Source organism: Lutra lutra, chromosome 14 (genome assembly GCF_902655055.1).
Source record: "Lutra lutra chromosome 14, mLutLut1.2, whole genome shotgun sequence".
In the NCBI taxonomy this organism is placed as follows: domain Eukaryota; kingdom Metazoa; phylum Chordata; class Mammalia; order Carnivora; family Mustelidae; genus Lutra; species Lutra lutra.
In genome coordinates, this window is record NC_062291.1 from 34,919,287 (window position 1) to 34,931,810 (window position 12,524).

The following is a 12,524-nucleotide window of genomic DNA, read 5'->3' on the forward strand; positions in this document are numbered from 1 at the left end:
TTCTCTCTCTCTCAAATAAAATCTTAAAAAAAAAGGGGCACCTGGGCAGCTCAGTGGGGTAGAGCCTCTGTCTTCGGCTCGGGTCATGATCCCTGGGTCCTGGGATCGAGCCCCGCATCGGGCTCTCTGCTCAGCGGGGAGCCTGCTTTCTCCTCCCTCTCTGCCTGCCTCTCTGCCTGCTTGTGATCTCTGTCTATAAAATAAATAAATAAAATCTTAAAAAAAAAAAAAAAACATTCTTTCCCTCAAGGCCTGTCTTCCTCCAGCTACAACCTCTTTTTCCTCCCTCTGTAAGGCAACTTTTTCCACAGACTTCTTTTTTAAGATTTTATTTTATTTTATTTTATTTTAAGATTTTATTTATTTATTTGTCATAGAGAGAGAAGCGAGAGTGAGCACAGGCAGACAGAGTGGCAGGCAGAGGCAGAGGGAGAAGCAGGCTCGCTGCCAAGCAAGGAGCCCGATGTGGGACTCGATCCCAGGACGCTGGGATCATGACCCGAGCCGAAGGCAGCTGCTTAACCAACTGAGCCACCCAGGCGTCCCTTAAGATTTTATTTTTAAGTAATCTCTACACCATTGTGGGGCTTGAGCTTACAACACCAAGATTAAGAGTTCTACCAACTGAGCCAGCCAAGAGCCCCAATTCGTTTCTTAATCCATTCCAGTCTAGCTTCATTCCCTTACCACTCCATCAAAACTGTTCTTGCTAATATAACCCATAACTACTGTGCTACTAAAGCTAACAAGATTTTTCCAATTCTCCTTGTATTTGCTCTTTTGGTCATAGCTAACTGTTCATCCTTCTTGAAACTCCTCTTCACCAGTTCTCCAGGATTCCTTCAGTCTCTCTGGTTGCTCGGCTTTGGTCTCCTTTGTAGCCTCTCCCACTATATTCTGTCTCTCTCCAGGTGCCCCACCATCACTTCTTCAAGAACATGTTCCATCTAACCCCAAGGCTAGTGCACATGCTCTTCTCTCTGCCCAGAATATTCTTTTTCACTTTGCAAAGATCAGACTTTAACATTTTAGTCATCCTTCAGAGAAGACTTCCTTGACTCCTCCCTATCAAAACTGCTTTATTTTTATTAAGAGGAAAAGGAAGGAGGAGGAAGAAGTTGTTTTTCCTAATCACAACATTAAATTGACATGACATGCTATTAGAACTGAACCAAGATAGGGGCACCTGGGTGGCTCAGTCGGTTAAGCAGCTGCCTTCGGATCAGGTCATGATCCTATATGTTCTATAGTTCTAGATCCTATATAGTTCTATCAACTATACTTGGCCCTCAGTAGGGGTGTTGTAGTTTCAAACAACTTTTATAGAAATAGATTTTAAAATAAGTTTTAATTTCACTGAATGGAGATTTTTATCACTCATGCACCTGTAGAAAGTAATTCGAGCACATACATATTTGCCTACATATGTGTGTGTGTATATATGTGTATTTCGAACATAAACTACTTTTACCATTAAAATAAACTAGACCACAGGGACAAACTATGAGAAACAGTTTGTATTCCTTAGAAATTCTTTTCTAGGGCGCCTGGGTGGCTCAGTTGGTTGGGCGACTGCCGTCGGCTCGGGTCATGATCCTGGAGTCCTGGGATCGAGTTCCGCATTGGGCTCCCTGCTTGGCAGGGAGTCTGCTTCTCCCTCTGACCCTCCCCCTTCTCATACTCTCTCTCTCAAATAAATAAATAAAATCTTTAAAAAAAAAAAAAAAGAAATTCTTTTCTAGGTTGAAAAGAAAAGTAGTTTGCTGAATGACCTGATGGAAGCTATAGGCTTTTCATCATTTCTTAACTACACCTAGCCATGTCTCACCACCATCGCTGCTACACGCATGTCTACTTCCTCAGCAGCATGAGCCTCTAATGTGTCAAAAAACAGGTGGTTGTTGACCGAGCATTCAATGCTGCTGGCAGTCTTTCAATAACTGTCTCCATTTTATGTCAATTCTTGGCATCAAGGAAACTATCCACAAGCTCAAGAATATCTTCCTTTTTAGAATGCACATGTCATAGTTTCTGTGCTTCTACCTCCCCGAAGAATAGATATACACCATCATCCCAGCTTTTCTCCATTTCCCAGCCGCTAGAATGCCATCTTATTCTATCTTATTCTCCCAGCTGTAAAATGCTGCCTTCCACATGAAGCCTTGCATTTGTGTCAGTACCACGGTCTTTCCATCCAGAGATGTCTAGCAGCACACATTATCTACCACAGTCTGGATCATTTACTGCAGACTATCCACCCCATTCCCAGATGCTGCAGAGGTCAAAATACCCTAACCTAATGGGAATCCTCTTCAGCTTGTTACCTCAAAAGACTGAGATCCTGCTGGCACTCTTCCTTCCAAGAGGGAAGAAGTATTTTCCTCTGCAATTAATTCTTAACATTTTCTCTGATATAAGGAAATGAGATGCTCTTCACAAAAGCAATCACACTTGTAGTACTTTTGATATATAACAAGACCACAGTGACTTCGGTGGGCACCTGCTGGATGCTACTATGGGAATCACCCTTGAACCAGACGGTGCAGGGTGGTGGTAGCTGTATCCACAGAACCATTCATCTCAGAGCTGGCAACTGCCTGCAACTGAGCACATCAGGGAGAGGCTACCTCCATGCCCCTGAAGTGGAGAAGACAGCTGCCCCTATGTTTTTATAGCACTATATATCTTACTTTGTCAAATTTATCACAGGAACTGTATATTAATTTATTGTTTAATTAAGGTAAGATATCTTCATTCAACTACTAGTCCCAAATACATATAAATTTTGCCTGGTTTTGCTCACCACTATATCCGCAGAGCCTATTACAGTGCCTGGCATATAGCAGATGCTCAATAAATATTTGCTGAATAAAGAGTTATAGAGACTTCTCAGAACTAATTCAAGATTTATTATATTTTACCATAATTACTTGTCTGGTGATCCCTTGCAAATTTATATGGACTGGCTGAGTAGAATTCTCGGTGTAGCAGAAGTAGGAGGGATCCAAGAATTTTGCTATTATAAAGGGTGTAGCAGATAAATATACTAGGAATTTATTTCTCCAAATTCTGAGTTCCTAGTAGAACTAGCAGCTAATCTAGTCTGTCAGTGTACCTGTCTTTCTAACTAGCAACAATCTGATAGATTTTTAAGTTTATAATCCACAAACTACTAACTTGATTTTTATAGATAACTACAACACGAAACTGGCAAGTATACTATTAAAATTCCAGGGGCACCTGGGTGGCGCAGTTGTTTATGCAACCAACTCAGTTTTGGTTCAGGTCATGATCTCAGGGTTGTGAGATCGAGCCCCGCTTTGGGCTCCATGCTCAGCACTGAGTCTGCTGGAGATTCTCTCTCCTTCTCCTTCTGCCCCTCCCCCTGCTTATGCACGCTTGCACGCTCGCTCTCTCTCTCTCAAAATAAATATCTTTTCAAAAATTCAAACTAGATGCATCTTGAGACTTTTTCCTATTCCATCCTGGAACCTATCACCCACCAAGAACGTGTCTCCTACTGCTGTTACCCTCAACTTCCTTCCCTGCTACCACAAGCATCTATTCCTACATTTTCTCTTAGACTTTGGCAGAAGCATCATCCTTCAGCCTTACAGAGACTGGATCTTTACACTTTTGAACCCACCTTTCTAAGTCAAATTGCTGCCAGCCAGAAAGACAGGTACCCTAACATACTGGATTAGCTCCTAGTTCCACTAGGAACTCAGTCAGAATAGGGAGAAAGAAGTTGTAACTCAATTTATCAATTACTTCCTCTGTCTTTAATCTTTTCTTTGACAATGCTTACTCTTCAGCCTAAAGCTTCCTGCCCAAGAGCACCTTCACTTTTGCTAGTCTTACAAATTACCATCCCAGTCTTTCACTTTACACTTTTAAAATTATAAAAGCAAGAAATGTGGGGCATCTGCGTAACTCAGTCAGTTAAGCATCGAACTCTTGATCTCAGCTCAATTCCTGAACTCAAGCTCTTGAGTTTAAGCCCAATATATGTATGTATGTATGTTATGTATATGTATGTGTGTGTGTGTGTATGAAAGCAAGAAACATCTGTTATATTCCATAAACCATCCTGGGACAATGGATAACCACATGCAAAATAAAGAAGCTGGGCTCCCTAACTCATATCTTTAAAAAAAAACAAAAGAACAACAACAACAAAAAAGAACTCAAAAGGGATTAAAGACCTAAATGTAAAAGCTAAAATTATAAACTCTTAGAAAAAAAACTGTAAGTGTAAATCTTTGTGATCTTAGACACTAGTTTAGCTATGATATTAGAAGTAAAAGCAACAACAACAAAAAAATAAATTGGGGATCCTCAAAAAATTTTGTGCTTCAAAGGACACCATCAAGAAAGCAAAAAAAGCAACTCAGAGAATGGAAGAAAATTTCTGCAAATCAAATGTCTGACTTGTGTCTAAAATATATAAAAAGGCACGTGGGTGGCTTAGTGGGGTAAGCCTCTGCCTTTGGCTCAGGTCATCATCTCAGGGGTCTGGGATCGAGCACTGCATTAGGCTCTCTGCTCAGCAGGGAGCCTGCTTCGCCCCTCTCTCTGCCTGCCTACCTACTTGTGATCTCTCTGCCAAATAAATAAAATCTTTAAAAATAAATAAATAAAATATATAAAGAGCTATTACCACTGGGGCGCCTGAGTGGCTCAGTTGTTAAGCATCTGCCTTTGGCTCAGGTCATGATCCCAGAGTCCTGGGATCAGCCCCACATTGGGCTCCCTGCTCAGTGGGAAGACTGCTTCTCCCTCTTCTACTCCCCCTGCTTGTGTTCTCTCTCTCTCACTGTCTCTGTCAAATAAATAAAATCTTAAAAAAAAAAAAAAGAACTATTACCACTATAAAAGATAACTCAATTTAAAAATGGGCAAAGGATCTAAATAGTCTCCAAAGAAAATATACAAATGGCAATAAGCACATTGAAAGATGCTCAACATCATTAGCCACTGGTAAATGGAAATCAAAACCACAATGAGATAGCATATCACACCCACTAGGATGGCTATAATCATCGAAAAGACAGCAACAAGTGTTGATGAGGATGTAAAGAAACTGTAAATAACCCATACGTTGCTGGTAGGATTATAAAATGGTACTACCACTTTGGAAAAGTTTGGCAGTTCCTCAAATGGATAAATATAGAGATACCATATGACCTAGCAATTTCAGTCCTAGGTATATTCCCAAGAGAAATTTAAACTTATGTTCACATAAAAACTTTTACAGGAATGTTCAGAGCATCATTGTTCATAATAGCCAAAAAGTAGAAACAACTCAACTGTCTATCAACAGATGAATAAAAGATAAAATACGGTATATCCATACGTGGAATATTATTCAACCATGAAAAGGAATGAGGTACAGATACCTACATCAACATCAATGAACCTTACAAATATGGCAAGTAAAAGAAGGCAGATACAAAAGGCCACATATTATATGATTTTGTTTGTGGGCAACATCCAGAACAGGGCACCTGGACAGCTCAGTTAGTTAAATGTCTGACTTCAGCTCTGGTCATGACCTCAAGATTCTGGGATCAAGCCCTGCGTTGGGCTCTGTGCACAACAGGGACAGCAGGGACTTTGCTTGTCCCTCTCCCTTTGCCCATCCCCCTGCTCGTGCTCTCTCTCATACAGATAAATAAAATCTTTAAAAAAAAAATCAGTAACACACAAATCCATAAAGATAGAAAGTAGATTAGTGGTCACCCAGGGCTGAGCTGGGGTGGAGGGGGGAGCTGAGGATTGGGTAGTTATTGCTAAGGAGTGCAAAATTTCTCTTTCAGGTAATGAAAATGTTCTAAAATTCAATGTGGTGAGGTCGCCTGGGTGGCTCAGCCAGTTAAGCCTCCGGCTCAGGTCATGATCCCAGAGTCCTGGAATTGAGCCCCACATCAGGCTTCCTGCTCAATGGATAGCCTGCTTCTCACCACCTGCACTCTCTCTCACACTCTCAAATAAATAAACAAAATCTTCTAAAAAATGAAATAAAATTCATTGTGGTGAGGGACACACAACTCTGGATACACTAAAAGCCACTTAACTGTACATTTTCAACCAATTAATTGTATGGTTTGTGTATCTCCCATTAAAGTTATTTAAAAAAAAGAAATACTTATAAAAATTTCAAAAAATGCAAACAATGCAACAAATTTCAATCCCTCTTCTAGTCCCACGCCTCACAGATAAACCGTACATTATAACAAATAGGTACATATCCTCTCAACATTTCTCCCTGTGAATAAACAAATATACAGAGAGAATTTTTCAAAAAATACTAATCTACTCATCTTCCAATCTCCCACATCAATATACACATTCACTTTTTCCCCCTGCAAGTACTTCTGACATCTTTCTAAAGCAATACATAAAGCACTACCTCAGTTTAAAAAAAATACTGTGGTAAAAAATATGTAACATACAATTTACCATTTAACCCATTTTTACTTTTATTTTTTTAAAAATTTTATTATTTAACAGAGATCACAAGTAGGCAGAGAGGCAGGCAGAGAAAGGGGAAGAGGGGTAGAAAGCTCCCTGCCGAGCAGAGAGCCCCATGAGGGGCTTCATTCCACGACTCTGGGATCATGACCTGAGCTGAAAGCAGAGGCTTTAACCCACTGAGTCACCCAGGCACCCCCATTTAGCCCAATTTTTAAATGTAAAATTCAATAGCATTCACAAAGTTGTACAATGATTACCACTATTTCCAGAACTTTTTATCATCCCAAACACTCTGTACCCATTAAACAGTAATTTGCCATTTCTCTCTCCTCCCAGCCCTTGGTAACCTCTAGTCCACTTTTTCTCTGCACGAGTGTTTCATTCTACACACCTTCAATAAACAGAATCACATAATATTTGTCCTTTTGTGTCTTATTTCATTTGGTATAATATCCTCAAGGTTCATCCATGTTGTGCATATATCAGAATTCCATTCCTTTTTAAGGCTGAATAATATTCCATTATATGGATATACAACATTTTGTTTATCTATTCATCCATGAATGCACACCTGGGTTGCTTCCACCTTTTGGCTACTGTGAATAATGCGGTTATGAACATGGATGTACAAGTACCTGCTTGAGTCCCTCCTTTCTATTCTTTTGGGTATATACCTAGCAGTGGAATTTCTGGATCAAATAGTGACCCTATGTTTAGCTTTTTGAGGAAATAACAGACTATTTTCCATAACAACTATTGTCACTTTACATTCCCATTCCAGTGTTTCTTTTAGGTACGGCTTTTCATTCTTTTTTAAATTTTTTTTTAAAGATTGTATTTATTTGAGAGAGAGAATGAGGAAGAGCACAGAGGAAGAGTATGGGAGAAGCAGACTCCCTGCTGAGCAGAGAACCTGGCATAAGGCTTGATGGTAGATACTTAACTGACTGAACCACCCGGGCACCCCCATTTTTTTTTTCCTTTTTAAATATTTATTTACTTATTTATTTAAGAGAGAGAGAATCCCAAGCAGACTCTGCTCCAAGGGCAGAGCCTGACTCAGGGCTCCATCTCATGACCCCAACATCATAACCTGAGCCAAAATGAAGATTCGAATACTCAACTGAGCCATGCAGGTGCTCCTGCTTTTCATTTTAAAATAAAGTATCTTTACTTCTAAAATGACCATGAAGGGGTGCCTAGGTGGCTCAGTAGGTTAAAGCCTCTGCCTTCAGCTCAGGTCATGATCCCAGGGTCCTGGGATCGAGCCCCACATTGGGCTCTCTGCTCTGCGGGGAGCCTGCTTCCTCCTCTCTCTCTCTGCCTACTTGTGATCTCTGTCTGTCAAATAAATAAATAAAATCTTTAAAAAAAAAAAATGACCATGAAGGGGACGCCTGGGTGGCTCAGGTGGCTGGATGACTGCTTTCGGCTCAGGTCATGATCCCAGAGTCCCAGGATCGAGTCCCACATCGGGCTGCCAGCTCCATGGGGAGTCTGCTTCTCCCTCTGACCTTCTCCTCGCTCATGCTCTCTCTCACGGTCTCTCTCTCAAATAAATAAATAAAAATCTTTAAAAAAAAATTTTTAAAAAAAAGTTAAAATGACCATGAAAGTCTACCAATAAACCACTGGTTAAATAAGGTTATTTCTACTTTTTCTCCTTTACAAATAATACTGTAATGAAAATTTTTGTGTATTTTTGCACACTTGTGGGACTATCTCTGTAGGTTAAACTCCTAGATGTGGAACTGCTAGATGACTTTTACATTTTGATGAATGATATCAAACTGTTCTCCCATAAAGTATTTTATACTTTTACCATATGTTTATAAGTGCCCATTTCAGAAAATACTTGCCAGTATCTTTTTCATTTTTGCCAATCTTAAAAGAAAAATATTTTCTTTAGATTTTTTAAAAAGTCTTATTTTGCACTTTTAGTTATACCATAAATGATCTCAATGGAAAGTCTGAGGCTTAGCACTTAAAGTTGTTGATGATTAATGGTTAAAAAATAAACTGTTATCTTAATTGTGTTCTGTTACTGTCACTAGAGAGGAAAATAAACTATTTATGCATATAAAGTTATATCACTTAATTTGACTTTTACCTGAAGTCCTCTCCAAAATATAATAAAAGGTTCTCTTTAGCTGGAGAACTCTATAAGTTTAAAACATTTCATTCACCTGGATCCCAACTCCTAATCTGTCTTCAGCAACACTGTTAGAGATCTATCAGGTAATATAAGAAATTAGCCATGAATTTATATTGTTATAACATTGCTCAAAAGTTCAGTGGAGACACTGAGGATACTGTAACATGTATTAACTGTCTATTCTTTAGGATTTGGAAGTCTTTTTCCTGCATTAAATTAAATCAACAGAAATCAAGATTCTTTCTTCTAAGTACTCAGTGTTTTTAACCAAGTTAGAATGTAAGGTTACAATTTTTCCATTACTAATTAGATAACACAGACAATATTCCTTTTGGTCTTAATCACAGGAATCCCAAATCTAAGTTGTACATTCAGAGTAATGTTTCAACATTTCTTCTAATATGTGATTTTTTTATAGTATCACTGGAATGCTTTTTTTTTTTCTTTTTCTTTTTTAAGTAGGCTCCACACCCCACAACACCGGGCTTAAACTTACAATCCCAAGATCAAGATGAGCTGAGATCAAGAATTGGGCACTTAACCAACAGAGTCACCCACGTGCCCCTGGACTGTTTTGAGTATGGAGCAACATTCTCACACTGCATGATTATATTTCTAATATATTAATAAAGACATCACGTTCAAGTAAATAGCCCATCATTTTGGAGGTTTTGGAGATTACAAAACTTCCAAAGGAAAATGCAAGTGATATAATTTGTACTACCTTCTTCTTCTAACCCAACATAAGTGAAAATTGAATTTTACAATTAGCTAATATAAAAACTGTGTGATTTTTTCCAAAGGCAAAAAATAATTCAGGACTCTAAGTGCCAGTTACAGCGAGCCAACTTTCAATAATTCTTCTCTAAGTCCTAGATGGTAAACAAAGAAAGACCAATCATCTAGCCTAGGAATTTATCCTGGCCCTTTGGTTCTTGGTGGGATAATTATACAATCATACTATAGATCTGTCCTTTTCAGTTACCTCAATCTGAGAAACAGTGTTCAATCTAACAGAGGATAATGTTGTTGTTAAATGTGATTCCAATTTAAAAAAATATCTGAAATATTCAAAGGTATTTGTATTTACCCCATACTTATAAAATATTAATATGTTTTAATACCGTATTTGTTCCTTATGTACATGGGTAAATTAAGTCTTAAGCATAAGAAAATGTCATATTATAGAAAATCTGTGTATCAGAGTTAAGAAAATGAAAACCACTTCTAAAAATAACCTACCAGAATCAAAGAAGCTTTTTCTACCATACTAGTTGTTTATTTGCATATCCCTTAATGTTACTTTAACCGGACTTTATGAGCTCAGATAACTAAACTATCTTTTCAGAGCATGTAACTCAATATTTACCTTTCCAAAACTAAAATTCCATTTTTCTGCTTTAGCCAAAATTATCACATCTCCATTAGTAAGCTGTAGTACATTTTTAGGGTTTTTTGTCTTTTTTTTTTTTAAAGATTTTATTTATTTATTTGGCAGACAGAGATCACAAGTAGGCAGACAGGCAGGCAGAGAGAGAGAGGAGGAAGCAGGATCCCCGCCGAGCAAAGAGCCTGATGCGGGGCTCAATCCCAGGACCCTGGGATCATGACCTGAGCCAAAGGCAGAGGCTTTAACCCACTGAGCCACTCAGGCGCCCTTTGTCTGTTTGTTTTTTAATAATGGAAAGGACAGAGATGACTTACCAAAAGTTCAGAGATAGTCAATGAAGTAAATAAACAGTAATGGATTTCTACACATACTTTACCCAAATAAAATTCTATCTGCTAGGATGCTGGAACATATTTTTCCTTCCACGGAAGATGATGCAATCACTTGGAAATTTCTCAAAATACAGATATTTGAAATTCCCTTCTGGCCCATTCAAAATATAGATGTTCCCACAGCAAAAGGAACTACATTAACTGACATCAGTACACGTAAATTTTTCTGTTTTACATTTGGGATGCCTTTTTCAGAGATATAATGTCTGAAGAAAACCTAAAACACTCGTTTATTTCACTTGTAGGAATCTTCAAAATTCCAATTCCAGTAATGGGTAGAAAATGTCTTGGCATAGCCAATAAATTTCCAAAATAGCAAAAACTTACTTGTTAAAATATGAAATGTTTAGGATATTTTATGGACCAAATTCCTTCTTTAACAGTTAAGACCTCTCTCTCAACATACATATTTTTTTTTTTAAAGATTTTATTTATTTATTTGACAGACAGAGATCACAAGTAGGCAGAGAGGGAGGCAGAAAGAGAGGAGGAAGCAGGCTCCCTGCTGAGCAGAGAGCCCGATGCGGGGCTCGATCCCAGGACCCTGGGATCATGACCTGAGCCGAAGGCAGAGGCTTCAACCCACTGAGCCACCCAGGCGCCCCTACATATTTTATTTTTAAGAGACTTGCTGAACGATCTTCCTTAGGAGTCAATATGAGTGTGCTATGGAATTCCACTGTTACTAGGTTTTCTGGAACACAAACACACACGCACTGCATACTTTGCTGAGATTGGGTGAAGTTATTCTGGTGTTAGTCTTTTAATGCTTCTAATGCTGGTGGCTAAAAGCCTTCTATTGACATTTATAGTATAAAGTATGGTTGTATCTCTCTAAAAAGTCCAGTAAAATTGCTTCTCAGAGTTATAAAATTAGGATATTTTAAAAATAAGCTTAAAATGTTTAGAAATATTTAGTTCTTGAGAAAAAAAGTCCGCAGATCACCTTTCCAAGAGTAATTTATTTTGCCTTATTGGTAAGAGTCCAATGACTCTGTGGGCTGGATATTTCTTCAAAAGGCCCACTGTAGGGCGCCTGGGTGGCTCAGTGGGTTAAGCCGCTGCCTTCGGCTCAGGTCATGATCTCAGGGTCCTGGGATCGAGGCCCGCATCGGGCTCTCTGCTCGGCGGGGAGCCTGCTTCCCTCTCTCTCTCTCTCTCTGCCTGCCTCTCTGTCTACTTGTGATCTCTCTCTGTCAAATAAATAAATAAAATCTTTAAAAAAAAAAAAAAAAAAAAAAAAAAAAAAAAAAAAAAGGCCCATTGTATATATAAAAAATTTCCAAAAAGGACTTCCAAAGAAAGAACTAAGTTCATGAAATTTTCTTTTATGTGCTTCCTAAAAGCAGCCAAATGTGAAGAATTTAGAAACAAGCCATGTGACAGTAAAAGTGCCTAAAACCATGTAGTAATGTTGGTAAAATATATAATGGCTTATCTTTAAAAAAACTAAAGGGTTAATTTTTTAAGACATGAATAAGATTCTGTAATAGAGTGGAAAATTAGCTGAAGTTTAACCTGAAATTTAGAGTTAACTACAATGCACGGAAGCATTATAAATCATGTATCAAAATATTATTCAAATTAATTTCTACAAATTCTTAAGTCTCCCTGAAATCAAAATCGTATGATAGAAGTTAAGTTTTCTTCATGTCTTCTAGTTTGCTGGGGCAGGTAGCATGGACCACACAATTAGGAAACCAGGATATATGTGTGGGCATGCTGAAGGTTATTACCATATGAAGGACATACAGCTTTGCCAAAAAAGAGTAAGGAAACAAAGCGTTCAAAGTACTTTTGCTATGACTTACAGCAATAATATTCAAAATTTTTTTTGTTTCAGTGACTCCTAAAATAGTTGTTAAATCTATGTATTTTCTGCACATTTTTTTAGTTGACAACTAAATTTTTCATCAAATAGTTTCTTTTTTTTTTTTTTAAAGATTTTATTTATTTATTTGACAGAGAGAAATCACAAGTAGGCAGAGAGGCAGGCAGAGAGAGAGGAGGAAGCAGGCTCCCTGCTGAGCAGAAAGCCCGATGCGGGGCTCGAACCCAGGACCTGGGATCATGACCTGAGCTGAAGGCAGCGGCTTAACCCACTGAGCCA

The 12,524-nt window shown here is 38.4% G+C and overlaps 1 protein-coding gene and 1 pseudogene across 2 annotated transcripts in view; both read right to left on the minus strand.

Annotated features, from left to right (window-relative positions):
• The window catches only part of P4HA1 (prolyl 4-hydroxylase subunit alpha 1), an 83,219-nt gene that overhangs the window by 24,084 nt on the left and 46,611 nt on the right, over nt 1-12,524 (minus strand). The window lies entirely within an intron of this gene.
• Nucleotides 1,733-4,501, minus strand: LOC125084636 (enolase-phosphatase E1-like; annotated as a pseudogene).